At 30.4% G+C, this 14,990-nt stretch overlaps 1 protein-coding gene across 1 annotated transcript in view; it reads right to left on the bottom strand.

Annotated features, from left to right (window-relative positions):
- Positions 1-14,990, bottom strand: part of LOC149944190 (WD repeat-containing protein 47-like) — a 58,328-nt gene that overhangs the window by 17,791 nt on the left and 25,547 nt on the right. The window lies entirely within an intron of this gene.

Below are 14,990 nucleotides of genomic sequence, written 5' to 3'. Positions count from 1 at the left end.
AAAATAATTATCAAATTATTAATTTAACAAAACTGATATATTTAATAAATTTAATTTAATTTGATGAATTTGCACGATTAGAATAATTTTATCCCGAAATACAAAATCGAAAAATTATATTATTTCAGGATATTATAATAATAATAGGGAGGATAAAGTTACATTTTTTATTGAGTTTAAAAAATAATTATCAAATTATTAATTTAACAAAACCGATTTATTTTATAAATGTAATTTATAATAATTTGAGGAATTTGCACGATCAGGATAATTTTATCCAGATATACAAAAACGAAACATTACACTATATCACGATATTTTAATAATAGGGAGGATAAATTAAAATTTGGAGTTTAAAAAATAGTTATCAAATAATGAATTTAACAAAAACAAATTTTTAAAGCAAAAAAGCCTTCAAGAAATTAAAAGGTGAATGTTTCTTAACTGCACACAAACTAGATGGATCAGATATCAGATCAGATGACAGTTTAAGTCCGAGACTAATCTGAATTCATTTTAATACGACCTACAGAAGGTGAGCAGTTAATCGATTAAATTAAATTTCGAAATTTTAATCAATTGTTGGCGGTAGTCGCCAGCGAAAGAAGGCAGTGCGATAGTTTTCGGTCACGAATTAGGTCGCTAAGTAAAAACGTATAATATAATAAGATCTTCTAAAGTTGATACATTGATTTTTTAATGTTCCCGTTATTTCCCTATTTCCCATTGTTTACATATTTCCCATTGTTTACATATTTCCATGTATTTCCAATTGTTTACATATTTCCCTATATTTCCCATTGTTTACATATTTCCCTGTATTTCCAATTGTTTACATATTTCCATATATTTCCAATTGTTTACATATTTCCCTATATTGCCAATTGTTTACATATTTCCCTATATTGCCAATTGTTTGCATATTTCCCTATATTGCCAATTGTTTGCATATTTCCCTATATTGCCAATTGTTTGCATATTTCCCTATTTTACCAATTGTTTACATATTTCCATGTTACCAATTGTTTGCATAATCCCCCTATATTTCCCATTGTTTGCATATTCCCCTATATTTCCCATTGCTTGCACATTCCCCTATATTTCCCATTTTTTGCATATTCCCCTATATTTCCCATTGTTTACATATTCCCCTATATTTCCCATTTTTTGCATATTCCCCTATATTTCCAATTGTTTGCATATTCCCCTATATTTCCCGTTGTTTACCTATTTCCATAAATTTCCCATTGACTATCTATTTAACTATATTTCCTTATGTCTATCTATTTCCCTATATTTCCCGTTGTCAACATATTTCCCTATATTTCCCGTTGTCTACATATTTCCCTATATTTCCCGTTATCAACATATTTCCCTATATTTCCAGTTATCAACATATTTCCCTATATTTCCCGTTGTCTACATATTTCCCTATATTTCCCGTTGTCTACATATTTCCCTATATTTCCCGTTATCAACATATTTCCCTATATTTCCCGTTATCAACATATTTCCCTATATTTCCCGTTATCAACATATTTCCCTATATCTCCCGTTGTCTACATATTTCCCTATATTTCCATATTCCCCATTATTTACAACTGGTATGCAGAATATTTTTAAAATGTGCAATTTTTGGTACACTGCTGCTGCGTAGTAAGCCACATTGTCCGGGGACCCCTTGTTCGTATATCCGCAAAAAACGACCTATTTCGGGGCGGCATCGTATAATCGTCCTTGGAACTCTTTGGAGCCCGGCCGCTAAAACGATGTACCTAATAAATGCGAGCTCTTTTCCTCAGTGGCCCAGCCCCGCCGAAACCATCCCCATCGGCTAAATGTTGACTTTTCTATTCAAGCACGCGGCATCAAATCCTTTCTACGGCGAAGTTATACGGCAATTAAAGTTTCTATGGAGAAGAACGCGTCGTCCTGAGTCTCCGAAGCGTGTAATTACAACGAAATTACGCATTTTTCTCGGCGTGATTGTAATCGGGAAGCCCTTTTTAAACGTAATTACATCGGGGTAATTATGATTTCTGCAGATATATACGCGCCGTTTCTTATCCATTTTCTGAGCTACAATATTACGATTCAAACAAAAGAAATTTACCAAAGCGTACCGTATATTTTGGGAAACTTGTTAAATTTTGTAATAATACGTTGGCTTTGTATAATTTCGAACGATTCTATTTGGTTTATTTATAGGTAATAAGTGTGGGTTTTTTATATCGTTCCATATAGTTCGTAATTAGATAATTGACAAATTGCCCTCGACTGTTATACAACACGTTGTTACGATCTTGTAACATTTTGTTATAAAATAATTTTTAAATTTTAATTTCATTTATTGAATTTTTTTGAACAAATAGACTTTATTCCAGTTTACTTGGTGGGTATAGAATCTTTAAATTATATTAAATTTTAATTAAGTTTATGAAACCCAAAGTTAATTAGTATTTTGATCTAAAATTAAATGTAATCTTAATTCAGTTTATGCAAACCAAAGTTAATTAGCATTTTGATCTAAAATTAAATGGAATCTTAATTAAGTTTAGGTAACCCAAAGTTAATTAGTAATTTGATCAAAATTATATGGAATCTTAGATAATCTAAAATTAAATAGAATCTTAAATAATCTAAAATTAAATGGAATCTTAAACAATCTAAACTTAAATGGAATCTTAAACAATCTAAAATTAAATGGAATAATAAATAATCTAAAAATAAATCTTAATTAAATACCTAATTAATTATCAGTTATATAATCTAAAATTAAATTAAATAAAATAAATTTCATAAATATTTAACTATCGGTTATATAATCTAATATTAAATCTAATTTAATAACTATTTAATTATCAGTAAAATAATCTAAAATCATATCAAGTTTAGTATTTAACTATCGGTTATATAATCTAAAATTAAATGAAATCTGAATAAAATTTAATATTTTAGTTTGCTTAAATGAGAATCGTTTTGAAACCTACGTTTTGGCATTTTTTAATTAGTCTATAAAAATATTTGGTGATTTAAATCAATGATTAAAGAAAAAACTGGATTTAAATCAGATAATACTGTTTGTCATTACGATTTAGTAGGGACAATTCTAATTTTTATTGTAGTATTAAAAATACTACAAATTTAAATGAACCATTTCTAGAAATACAACAGTTTCCTTCTATAATATCGGAGGTTGCGTAATTGTGTTTTTCCTGCGACACTATTTTGAACGCGACAAATATCGTATTTACAAGAGCGCACGCCCGCTAATAATTACTGACGTTGAGAAAAACCATTTACACTTTTATATTATCCCAATTTCAGCTTACCAAAAAATGCCGTAAGGTTCACGGCCTATCAAAAATGCAACTTGTATTTCACAATATACCAGATAATATTTCAATGTGTTTACAAAACAAAACAAACTCGAGACATTTAAAAAAAAAACCTGTAGTAAAACTAACACCCGCAGATTAAATAAATTATAATCGAAATAAAACAATTTCAAATATAGGTCAATTGGTGCAATAAATATCAAAAATACCCATCATAGCCCTAAACCCTAAATTTATTTATCCCCAAATAACTACAATACACAAAGAAAAAAAAGCACTAAAATTGAAATTTTGAATTTAATAAAATTTAAAATTATACGGCAACCCTTCCATTATCAAAATTCGAACCAGTACTGGGAGGTACCCGAGTCGATAGTTCCAATGAACGCTACATGGTGGCGAAGGGGGAGGGAAATCGATTACCGTATTAATACGAGCTTCATTTTTCGGTTCTCCACAAGGAAGAAGATACGCTTCATTATGAAAGATATTATTATATTGCCGAGTTTGAGATCTAATCCGAGAAAAAAAAAACTAGACTCGAGAAAATTGAAAAACAAGTTTTGAAAGAAGGAACCGAAATTTAGATATCACGAATTCCAGTCTATCACGACGAAATAAATTAAAAAACTATCTTTAAGTCTGTAACCAAATTAATTCATTACGGAATACCGTTTCGAATTGAATTCAAGTCAATTTAAGAATTTAATCCGCGTTAATATCGTCTTGTGGGTTTATAAATATATGCTAATTGGACACGTTTCGCAACCGTGTTTTGGAAAGGGAATATTTGATTACCGGTAATTCATCAAAATAAAGCCGTCAATTTGACTCAATTTGGGCAAATTGATATAATTATTTTAAACGAGGAAGTCCACGTTATTCACAGTAGAAGCCAAAATTAAATATTTTAAGTAACGGGAAAATATTAAAAGTAGCATATAAATCATATTGGCGGTAGCAGAAAAAATATTGGAAGTATCAAACAAATATTAATATGGGCGGTAGCACAAAAAAATAATTATTGGAATGAGTTGACAAATATTAAAATTTCCGGTAGTCAAAAACATAACTATTGGCAAATTGCTAAAAAACTGTTAGCAATATCAACAAATTTAAAGATTGTCAGTAGAAAAAATATATATATATATTGGGAATAGCAGAAAATATATTGGCAGTAAATATCAGAAGATATATTGGCAGTAAGAGAAAAGTAAAGATTAGCAGTAGAATAAAAATATAAATATTCGAAATATCAGAAAATCTATTGGCAGTAAATATCAGAAAATCTATTGGCAGTAAATATCAGAAAATCTATTGGCAGTAAATATCAGAAAATCTATTGGCAGTAAATATCAGAAAATCTATTGGCAGTAAATATCAGAAAATCTATTTTCAGTAAATATCAGAAAATCTATTTTCAGTAAATATCAGAAAATATATTGGCAGTAAATATCAGAAAATCTATTGGCAGTAAATATCAGAAAATCTATTGGCAGTAAATATCAGAAAATCTATTGGCAGTAAATATCAGAAAATCTATTGGAAGTCAAGTAAAGATTGGCAGTAGAATAAAAATATAAATATTCGATATAGCAGAAAATATATTGGCAGTAAAAAGTAAAATTTGGCAGAAGTAGAAAAATATAAATATTAGAATTAGCAAAAAAAAAATTTGCTAATCCTAATATTTACAACGTAAATATTCGCAGAAGCTGAACTACATAAATAGTGAAAGTGGCAGACAAATTGAATAATTTTCAGACCTTAAGTCTATAATATATTCTTAATAAAATAGCTATGAATGGAGTGACGTGAATTTGACGTAATAACAAAAAAGTTAAACGCTTCCAGCGGAAAAAATACGCAACTGAAAAATTATCAGGAGTTCGCATAGTTGAAGTTGACCATAAATGTGTGGTCATTCTAGAAATGGCTCCCAGCTGAATTTTAATCCAGGAAAACAGGAACTTGATAAAATATCTTTGGGTCCAAAATTAGTTTAAAAAAAAACCATTCGTTTATAAAGACTTTTCACATAAGTGTGCCAATTCTATATTTTACTAGGAGCCATTCCGAGAATGACCACACATTTATGGTGGCCTTCAGACTAGGTCATTTGATTCATTAGCTGTGATTCGTGCTAATATTTTTGGGTTGTCTAGTTTAAAAACATTCCATATTTATTAATTTAAGTCAAGTGATTTTTTAAAGAAATTCTCTGATTTAAATAGCTTAAGTTATACTTCAGGATTGACAAATTTTTTGATTTTCATCAAATGGATTTAAATCGCCCCCACTCAAATCTTCAATTTTTTCTAAGAAAAATAGGATTCTTTTTCTAAAAATATAGGACTTTATAGGACTATTTTACAAAATTATAGGATTTTATAGGATTATATACGCTACTTAATTTACTAACTTTATGCATATAAAAACAAAATCTGTATTTAGAGAAATAAATCTTTGATTTTCACTTAAAAAATTTAAACTATTTAACCATTTTATCACAAAAAATACTAGTATATACAAAGCAAAAGTATAGACTATAATGACTTGGTATAGGAATTTATCCTAGAGCTAAATCTAGCAATTTAACTGACAAGGAGACATCCCGAAGTGTAACCCACCGATTTCGTTCAAATTCGGGGGATTGGTAGACCTTCATGTATCATGAAAAATCCTAAAGGGAATTTATTCAATGGGCAACCGTTTTGCCATGGCAACGAAAAATGTTTTTGACAACATAAAATCATATGGATTTTAAATCTTGACTTTCATCAAATGGATTTAAATCCGCCAACCCTGCTTCAATATAATAAAAATTAGTAATTTAATTATAATTAATTTACATTTTATTTCACATTATTGCTGCAGGCAAATTATTCATCAATTTGTAAAGAAAAAAAGCATAAAATGATTAAACCAAATCAATAAAAATTAATAATTTGAATTTATCGATTTAAAAAAAAACTAAAACCCTGATATGACGTCCATTCTACGTCAAACTACAGTAATTATTTCGCCTAACTGGCACACTTATACGAGATAAAATTATACACTTTTGGAAGAACTAAGAGTTATATTTTAACCTTCTGAAGAGGTCTAAAAATGTCTACTTCGTACCTGTAAAAACGTCTTTACGAGAGCAACGGCATAATGAACGCCGTCTGGCGGATACTAATGTCCCTACATTACCGCAGCGCCGAAACGAAAAAGAACTAAAATAGTTTTCACCCCATTCTCTTAATGCTTTCACGCCCTTCGACAACTTAACTAGCAACTACAACTCCACGGCGTACTTCACAAGCTAAAGAGTTCGGGCGTACATTCAAGATAAAGTATCCCCCTCCGTTTAGTTTAATACCGCCAGATGGCGCCATATTTTTACCGCCATCTACCCGTCACATAAAATTATCGTAAATTTTAAGAGAAGAGAAAGCTGGCGGGGGTGTTGATGGCAATATATATCGTTTCATCGCTACGGAAAAAACGCGACGGGAGATCTCCAAGTTACGCCCACAATTTAAACGACCCTACAAGTCTATTTATATACATCATACTAAAGATAGTAATAAAAATAATAAAAATGTTAAAACCAAGAAATATATTTGGAATATTAGGGGTCCTTTAGGGAGGTTAAGTTTTAACAAGAATTTATTCATTTCAGGGAGAATGACTACAGTGGCGTAGCGAGGATTTCCCTGACGTTTTAGAAATGTCTATTGTGTAAATTTCAAAGTGATTAATAAATATTTAAGCTTCAGTATAGCGTATTTTTAGTATTACGCTCTTAACAATCATCAAATCGCGCTTATGTACGTCGACGTGGTAATCTCGGCATTACCCGTTCTATACTTACCCTGGACTCGCCAAACGGAATTTGTTTAGGTATGCTTCACTTGTAGTACTAAAAATAAATTATTAGAACTATCTTATCTATGTTAATAAATTAATTATCGCTTTGAAATATAACGCAATAGACGCTATTTTCCTAAATTATATCACGCCCTCACGTATACATTGAAATTCAGCCGTAAACACACAAAATTCGAAATTCCCGCCGCCGATTTACCGGAAATTAGTGCTAGTATCTTTCCGCCAAATGTGCTAGATATTTTTATATAAAGAAGCTTCAAAATAATAATCTGCATTAAATATTTATTGATCACTTTGAAGTTTACGCAATTGACATTTGTAAAATGAATAAATATAACACGCATAGGAACCTTTAGGAAATCAACAGAAAATAGGCCAAATTCAAAATTCTTGGAGCCGATTCTCCGGAAATTAGTGCTAGTATATTTCTGCCAAATGTACAAGATCTATACTATCTATACTATATTCCTTAAGTGTCTTCTGTCTGTCTTGCGTCTGTTTCTCTATAAGCGTCCGAGCCGTTCAACCTAGGACCTCCAAATTTATCACAGCTATTCTTATGGCGCAAAGGCAGCGAGTCGCGCTATTTTCATCGATTTCCAATTTGGGTTAATTAATTAAATAATGTTAAAAGTTAATTAATTAAATAATGTTAAAAGTTAATTAATTAAATAATGTTAAAAGTTAATTAATTAAATAATGTTAAAAGTTAATTAATTAAATAATGTTAAAAGTTAATTAATTAAATAATGTTAAAAGTTAATTAAATAATGTTAAAGTTAATTAATTAAATTATGTTAAAGTGAATTAATTAAATAATGTTAAAAAGCGAGTCGAAATCTATGTATTGTTGCCCAGCTAGTATTTTTATATAATGAAGCTTCAAAATAATAATCCACATTAAATATTTATTGATCACTTGGAAATTTACGCATAGAAATTTCTAAAATAGATTATAATAACACGCGTAGGAACCTTTAGTAATTTAACAGAAAATAGGCAAAATTCTAAATTCCCGCCATCGATTTACCGGAAAGTCGTGCTAGTATCTTTCCGCCAAATGTACTAGGTATTTTGCCTTTCTTAACCCGCAACTGCGTATAGCGGATCGTCCCAGCTAAGTTATTCTCTCTTCGAAATAAATAAATTATTGGTAAAGATGAACTAGATGCAGCAAGGATGCAGTTAGGAAATGTGTTGGAAAAGGAGTGATATGGCTGAAGTATTTTCCAGCGTTTTTCGCGTTACTTAACCTCCGTAATGTACGACAAAGGATGATCCCGCTGTTAGAGCCTGTCATAATACTGAGAGTTATTATTCCATCTCATCTCCCGCAGTGACTAACCCCACCCCTGAACGCCCCCCTCACACAGCGTCAAAACGTCAAATTTACAGGTTGTTTCATGGTTTCAAATACATTACAGAAGAAAATGGTGCCAGATTAATTTTCCGAAATAGTAAAATTACAATTTACAGGTTGTTTCATGGTTTCAAATACATTGCAGAAGAAAATGGTGCCAGATTAATTTTCCGAAATAGTAAAATTACAATTTATCTGAATTTACCAAACAAACCAGGGTTTCAAAGTGGTGTTTAACAGGGGGAAAATAATGATAACTATCTTAACGGTATAAAATTTGAAAAGTGGTAAATAATGATAACTATCGTTACGGTATAAAATTTGAAAAGTGGTAAATAACGTTATGGCATAAAATGGGAAATAATGTGGTAAATAATGATTAATAACGTTATGGTATAAAATTTGAAAAGTGGTAAACAAGGTTATGGCATAAAATTTTGAAAGAGGTAAATAAGGTTATGGTATAAAATTATAAATTATGTGGTAAATAACGTTATGGTATAAAATTAGAAATAATTTGGTAAATAATGTATAAGAATAAAATGGGAAATTGGAAAAGTGGTAAGTAATATATTTAAATGAATTAACTACAGTACTTTAAACTTAAACATACATATACGGAGATAAAACCTTTGAGACTTAGAACAGACTTGTAGAGTAATGGCTCCTGGTAATGGTAATAAAGTTTAAAATATTTTTGATTTCACATATTACACAATATATTCCACACGAATCCATTTCAGTTTGGATTTTAAATAGTTTAGAAGATCGTTTTGGAAGACCAATAATATTAAAAACGCTAAAATCCTAAAAAAGTGATAAACAGTGACTTATTTTTGAAAAAGTGACTCTTACAAGGAGACTACCCGAGTTGTTTATTGCCGATTTTGTTCAAAGTCGGGCGTATGAAATATGAAATTTCCCAAAAGGAGACGTTGCACTACCCGTTCGATTTGCCATGGCAACCGAAAATGTTTTTGACCACTTAAAACAAAAGAAAATCCATTTAAAAAGCATGGGATTTTCTCGGATTCACCTACGAAAATTTTAGAAAAAATTTAAAATCACGAAATGGGTAATTTGGACCACATTTAGATAATTTCATCAAGTTTAGGTAAATTGGAACATTTTTGGGGTAAAATCATTAAAAAAATCTTAATTTTGTTTTAAGTTGTGAAAAACATTGTCGGTTGCCTTGGCAAATCGAATGGGTAGTGCATCGTCTCCTTTTGGGAAATTTCACATCTCACATAGGTCTAAAATACCCCCGACTTTGAACAAAAACGCCAATAAACACCTCGGGTACTACCCTTCTCAGTGATAGAATTTAAAAAAATTCTGAAATTTGGAAATCGATAAATATTTAATACGTTATTGAACCAATATTTACATAAATATTAAATAAGTTCGCTAAAATAACTTTGATTTTTCTTTCAGTTAATGCCGAAATTATACCGAAGTCTGATTCATACTCAGACCATTATCGTGAAACGTTGTAGCATCTTAATTAGACCGCGTTGCAAAACGCGTACGTCTACAATACTACACGTTAGCCCTACGCGTTTTCCAGCAAGAGCTTAACCTATCTATTACAGGGTTGCCACAGTTTTTTCACAATCAAATTCCCTGACTTTTCCAGGTTTTCCCTGACCATTTCCGAAGATTTTCCCTGACTTATTTTGTGCCAAGATTTTGTATATTTTAGTAAAAGTTTCCTATTTGCAACCGAAATTAAATTCCCTGACATTTCCCTGATTTTTAGAATAATTTTTAAAATTCCCTGACTTTTATACCCATATTCAAATTCCCTGACTTTTCCAGGAATTCCAGGTACCGTGGCAACCCTGTATTAAGTGAAATTGACTAAAGTTGGAAAAGTTGAATCATTTATGGATATTCGTAAATAAACATTTCAATTTTGCTATGAATAGATCGATTCACAATTTGCGTAGTACAACAACAGGAATATTTATAGCAAAATCCTGAAACAAATAAAATTCAACTTTTCCAGGTTTTCCAAGACTTATTTTGTGCTAAGATTTTGTATTTTATAACCAATATTTTAGTAAAAGTTTCCTATTTGCAAACCAAAATTAAATTCTCTGACATTTTCCTGATTTTTAGACGAATTTTATTAAAATTCCCCGACTTTAATACCCATATTCAAATTCCCTGACTTTTCCAGGAATTCCAGGTTCTCCGTACCGTGGCAACACTGTGAAAGGTTCGATCTTAATGCTTTTTATATATTCCAGATGGCGTTAATTAAAAGCTTTTGGCATAAAGGTGATAAATACTGACTTAAGACTGTTGATAGGGAAATAAATATTTTAGGAATTGTAAGACAAAGGTTGACGTACCCCAAAGCTCGCAAATTTTAACGTTTTTATAAATTATAACTAAAATATAAATAATGTTTTCAAAACCATGAAGTATCAGTCGTGATATTTAAATATGGTTATCATTTTGACCATGGACATCAAATTCAATAATTATTTAGTGACTTAAACGATGTTTTACGTAAAAACTATAAACTCAAGAAAAAATAATATTTTTTTAGTGGTTTTTTTAATTTTTTTAAAATTTACCAAACTTTTTTATAGACAGGTTATATCCAATCAGTATTGCGTATGAATTCTGGATTTCCTCTGAGATCTACAGATATCATTCAAAATATAAGGCAGTTGCCAAAAACATTTGGTACTTTTTAGACCATTGGCGCCATCTGGTATTTAAAAATCGACCTCTAATGGTGTTTACACCTTTTCTCTAACCAATTGTGTATAAGTCTATAGCCTTGTTAAAAAAGATAAATTTTACGCTTAGTGAATAATAATATTTAATTTTTTTTACGAGCCACTGTGAAAATTTTAAACAGTCTGTATACGTGTAATGATAAAATAAAAGACAAAGAAACTGGCTAGACATTTTTCCCTTTCGCTAAAATATTGTCCATTAAAACAATGGAGCTCAAACATATAGAGAAGTTAAGTACGAAAAATACGTCAAGATAATACGTAGAGAATCTGCAGATTTATACCATTAAGAATGATAATAGCCAAAAGTGCTCAAATATATAGGGTTATAGGATACAAATTTCAAATGATAAGATAATTATAGGACCAAATTTCAAAATGATAGGATAATTATAGGACTAAATTTCAAAATAGGATAATTATAGGTATACATTTCAAAATAATAGGATAATTATAGGTTTACATTTCAAAATAGGATAATTATAGGTTTACATTTCAAAATAGGATAATTATAGGACTACACTTCAAAATGATAGGATAATTATAGGACTAAACTTCAAAATGATAGGATAATTATAGGACTACATTTCAAAATGATAGGATAATTATAGGTCTACATTTTAAAATGATAGGATAATTATAGGTCTACATTTTAAAATGATAGGATAATTATAGGTCTACATTTTAAAATGATAGGATAATTATAGGTCTACATTTCAAAATGATAGGATAATTATAGGTCTACATTTCAAAATTATTGGGCTGAATGTCAAAATTATAGGATTGGGCTAAATTTCAAAATTACAGGCTAGTTATAAGACTAATTTTCACTCAGAATAAATATAGGACTAAATTAGCAATTTGAACTTTAAAGGAGTTTTACACGGGTAAAATATAGAAATACGCAAGATTTCGATAGGGTCAATGTTTAACGAGAAAATATGCAAATTAGATATATTTCTGGCGTAATTCTTTTCAAAATTTATCAGTTGGATTCCGAATATGCTAAAATATAAGAAAAAAAAATGGAATTATAGGATTTTATAAGACCATTTGAGAACTATAGAAGTTCTATAGACGTATTATCTTGGCGTATTTTTCGTTCTGAACCTCCCCATTGTAATGTATCGTGAACGGGACCGTGCAAGGAAAAAGTGCGAAATCACAAAAGCATGACGCGACGTGTTAAAAAGACGCCTCGTAACTGCAACATCGCAAGGTGAAAGATAGAGAATGGCCAAAAAACAATAGAATCGGGGGTTCATGCTATGCAATTCCTCATAATAGGGTCACGGTATTTTTAACACATTGCCTTCCCCCCTCCCAAATATTTGTAATGACGAAATTATACGTATTATTATAAACAAAACAGCATTTATACTGTCATCTGTTCCTCGCAATAATCATTTGACCTACTGCCATGGTTGTTTATTTTTGTGCATATAAATGTGAATTAAAAATAGATTTATGTAATTTAAAAGTCAGATGATTGAACAAATTCAATTGACCTTTTCGGTATACATAGAGCCACGTAGCGGCCAACGCGAGAAGTTCATAAGCTACTGGATTAAGCAGATGATAAATCGTCGCCGTTAAAACAAAACCACGTATCTTTTCGGTGGCCTTTTTGGGAAAAATGGATTTTTTAATTTTGCAGAGACTTGTGAAATCGCGTGTTAGGTTTTTACACGCGAGTTAATTTTATAGTTAAATAATTTCGTTTCAATATTGACTCTTTATGAGGATTTTAATTTAAAAATATAAGTGGAATTTTTAGAGATACGTGGTTTTGCGTCATGAAGTGAGATAGGAGCTGAAAATAAGCAAAATACGTGCTTTTGCGCGAAATGCGTTGTGAATATCAAAGATACGTTTAAATGTTTTCTCGATTTAAAAAAATAAATCCAATTGCAACCTATTAATGTTTTTAATGTTATATACGTAAATTGGGGTGTAGAATCTAAATATGTCAATTTTGACAAAACCACGTATCTCATCTCAAGTTACGTGGTTTTGTTTTGACGGCTCGAAATCAGAATGCGGCTGATTTTATATTTATTGAATGTACAGGGTTGCCATTAAATTAAAATTCCCTGACTATATCTAGTTATTTTCAAATTCTTTGGTTTACGACAAAATGGAAATTTTTTAAATAATTTATTAAGATGGTCGCTCCAGATTTTTTAAAGCAAGTGGCGGCTCTATCATAGCCACCTGTATTATGAAAAGGCCCATGTTATTAGAGATGGCCATGAATCTATAAGATTCTTCGAAAAACGCGACTTTAGTGGAGAGCGTGGTGCCATCTATTTATGGCCAAGGAAGCTAAAATTCAAAATGGCCAAATGATAACGTCGTCAGAAAAACATTGTAGAGCATTATAGTTGGACAACTTATACTCTATTTAGTGGGCTTTAATCTAAATTATATATCCTACGTAAAAGTATTGTTTATAATTGCTGTAATTTATGTTATTGACCAATTTACAAACGATCCAATCAACGCGAAGGGTACCTATAAGTATAGCCTTTTTGATTTCGAAGCTAGCGACATCTATTGAAAAGAGAGTTACTACACGTCGAGCCGACACTTGATTTTAGTTAAAACTAAATTCATTGTCATTTTTACTAGTTCTTAAAATGTTCCGAATTTTTAAGCCCATTTGCAAATTTTCTTAATTTTATCTTAATTAACTATAGTTTGTTTTGATAAGAATCGCTCAGCTATTTGAGTATTTGTAGATTTTGATAAATTAAGCGAAGACTTCTACATAATTCAAATCGATTATTTGTTTATTAAAACCATCTAAAAATTTAAATCTCGAAATCAAATTGTTTTAAAAGCAACATATATACCTAATAGAGATGCACCGATATATCAACCTATTTTTCTAATATCGGTATCGGCTTAAACGGTATAAGAAAAGTAATTTCAAGACATACTGCAAAATAAGAAAATTATCGATTAACTAAATATTCAATTTCTAACAGAAAATATGTATCACGTAAAATGAAAATAAACATATTAGGATAAACTCTTGCAAACTATTTTTAATGAAAAATTTGAATTAAATGGTATGACAGTGCACTGAACAGTCTTTTACAATGATTTTATTTTTCCCGGTTTTCTTAGACCCATTTTCAAATTCCCTGACTTTCCCCCGGTTTTCTTAGACCCATTATCAAATTCCTTGGTTTTCGTAGAGCCATTTCAACATCACTGACTTTTCCCTGTTTTTTTAAACCCCTTTTCAAATTCCCTGACTTTCGCCCGGTTTTCTTAGACCCATTTTCAAATTCACTGGTTTTCTTAGAGCAATTTTGAAATTCCCGGACTTTTCCCTGGTTTTTTCCCCAATGTGGCAGCCCTGTTAAAATTAAAAGCAACTTCAAATCATAACATTTGGCAAACTTACTATATTTATTTCTTAAAGATAATTTTGGGTTGGAAGAATTTGGTGTAAAAATGGCAGAAATTATCCAGAAAATATTTAAAACTAGACATCGACACTTAAGGCAGTTCCTCAATAATTCGTTAACTCTCACCTCGACAAAAACGCAATCAAAATCTCATAGATAATCCACTAATCAATTCCGCAGCACACTTACATGAGATGACGCGTTTAAAATCAACCGCATCTGGGGTTCAAAGATTGGC

The sequence above is a fragment of the Leiobunum rupestre genome, chromosome 5 (genome assembly GCF_980474605.1).
Source record: "Leiobunum rupestre chromosome 5, qqLeiRupe1.1.hap1, whole genome shotgun sequence".
NCBI lineage: Eukaryota > Metazoa > Arthropoda > Arachnida > Opiliones > Sclerosomatidae > Leiobunum > Leiobunum rupestre.
The sequence above is the reverse complement of the archived record's forward strand: the minus strand, read 5'-3'. Positions and strand labels throughout refer to the sequence as shown.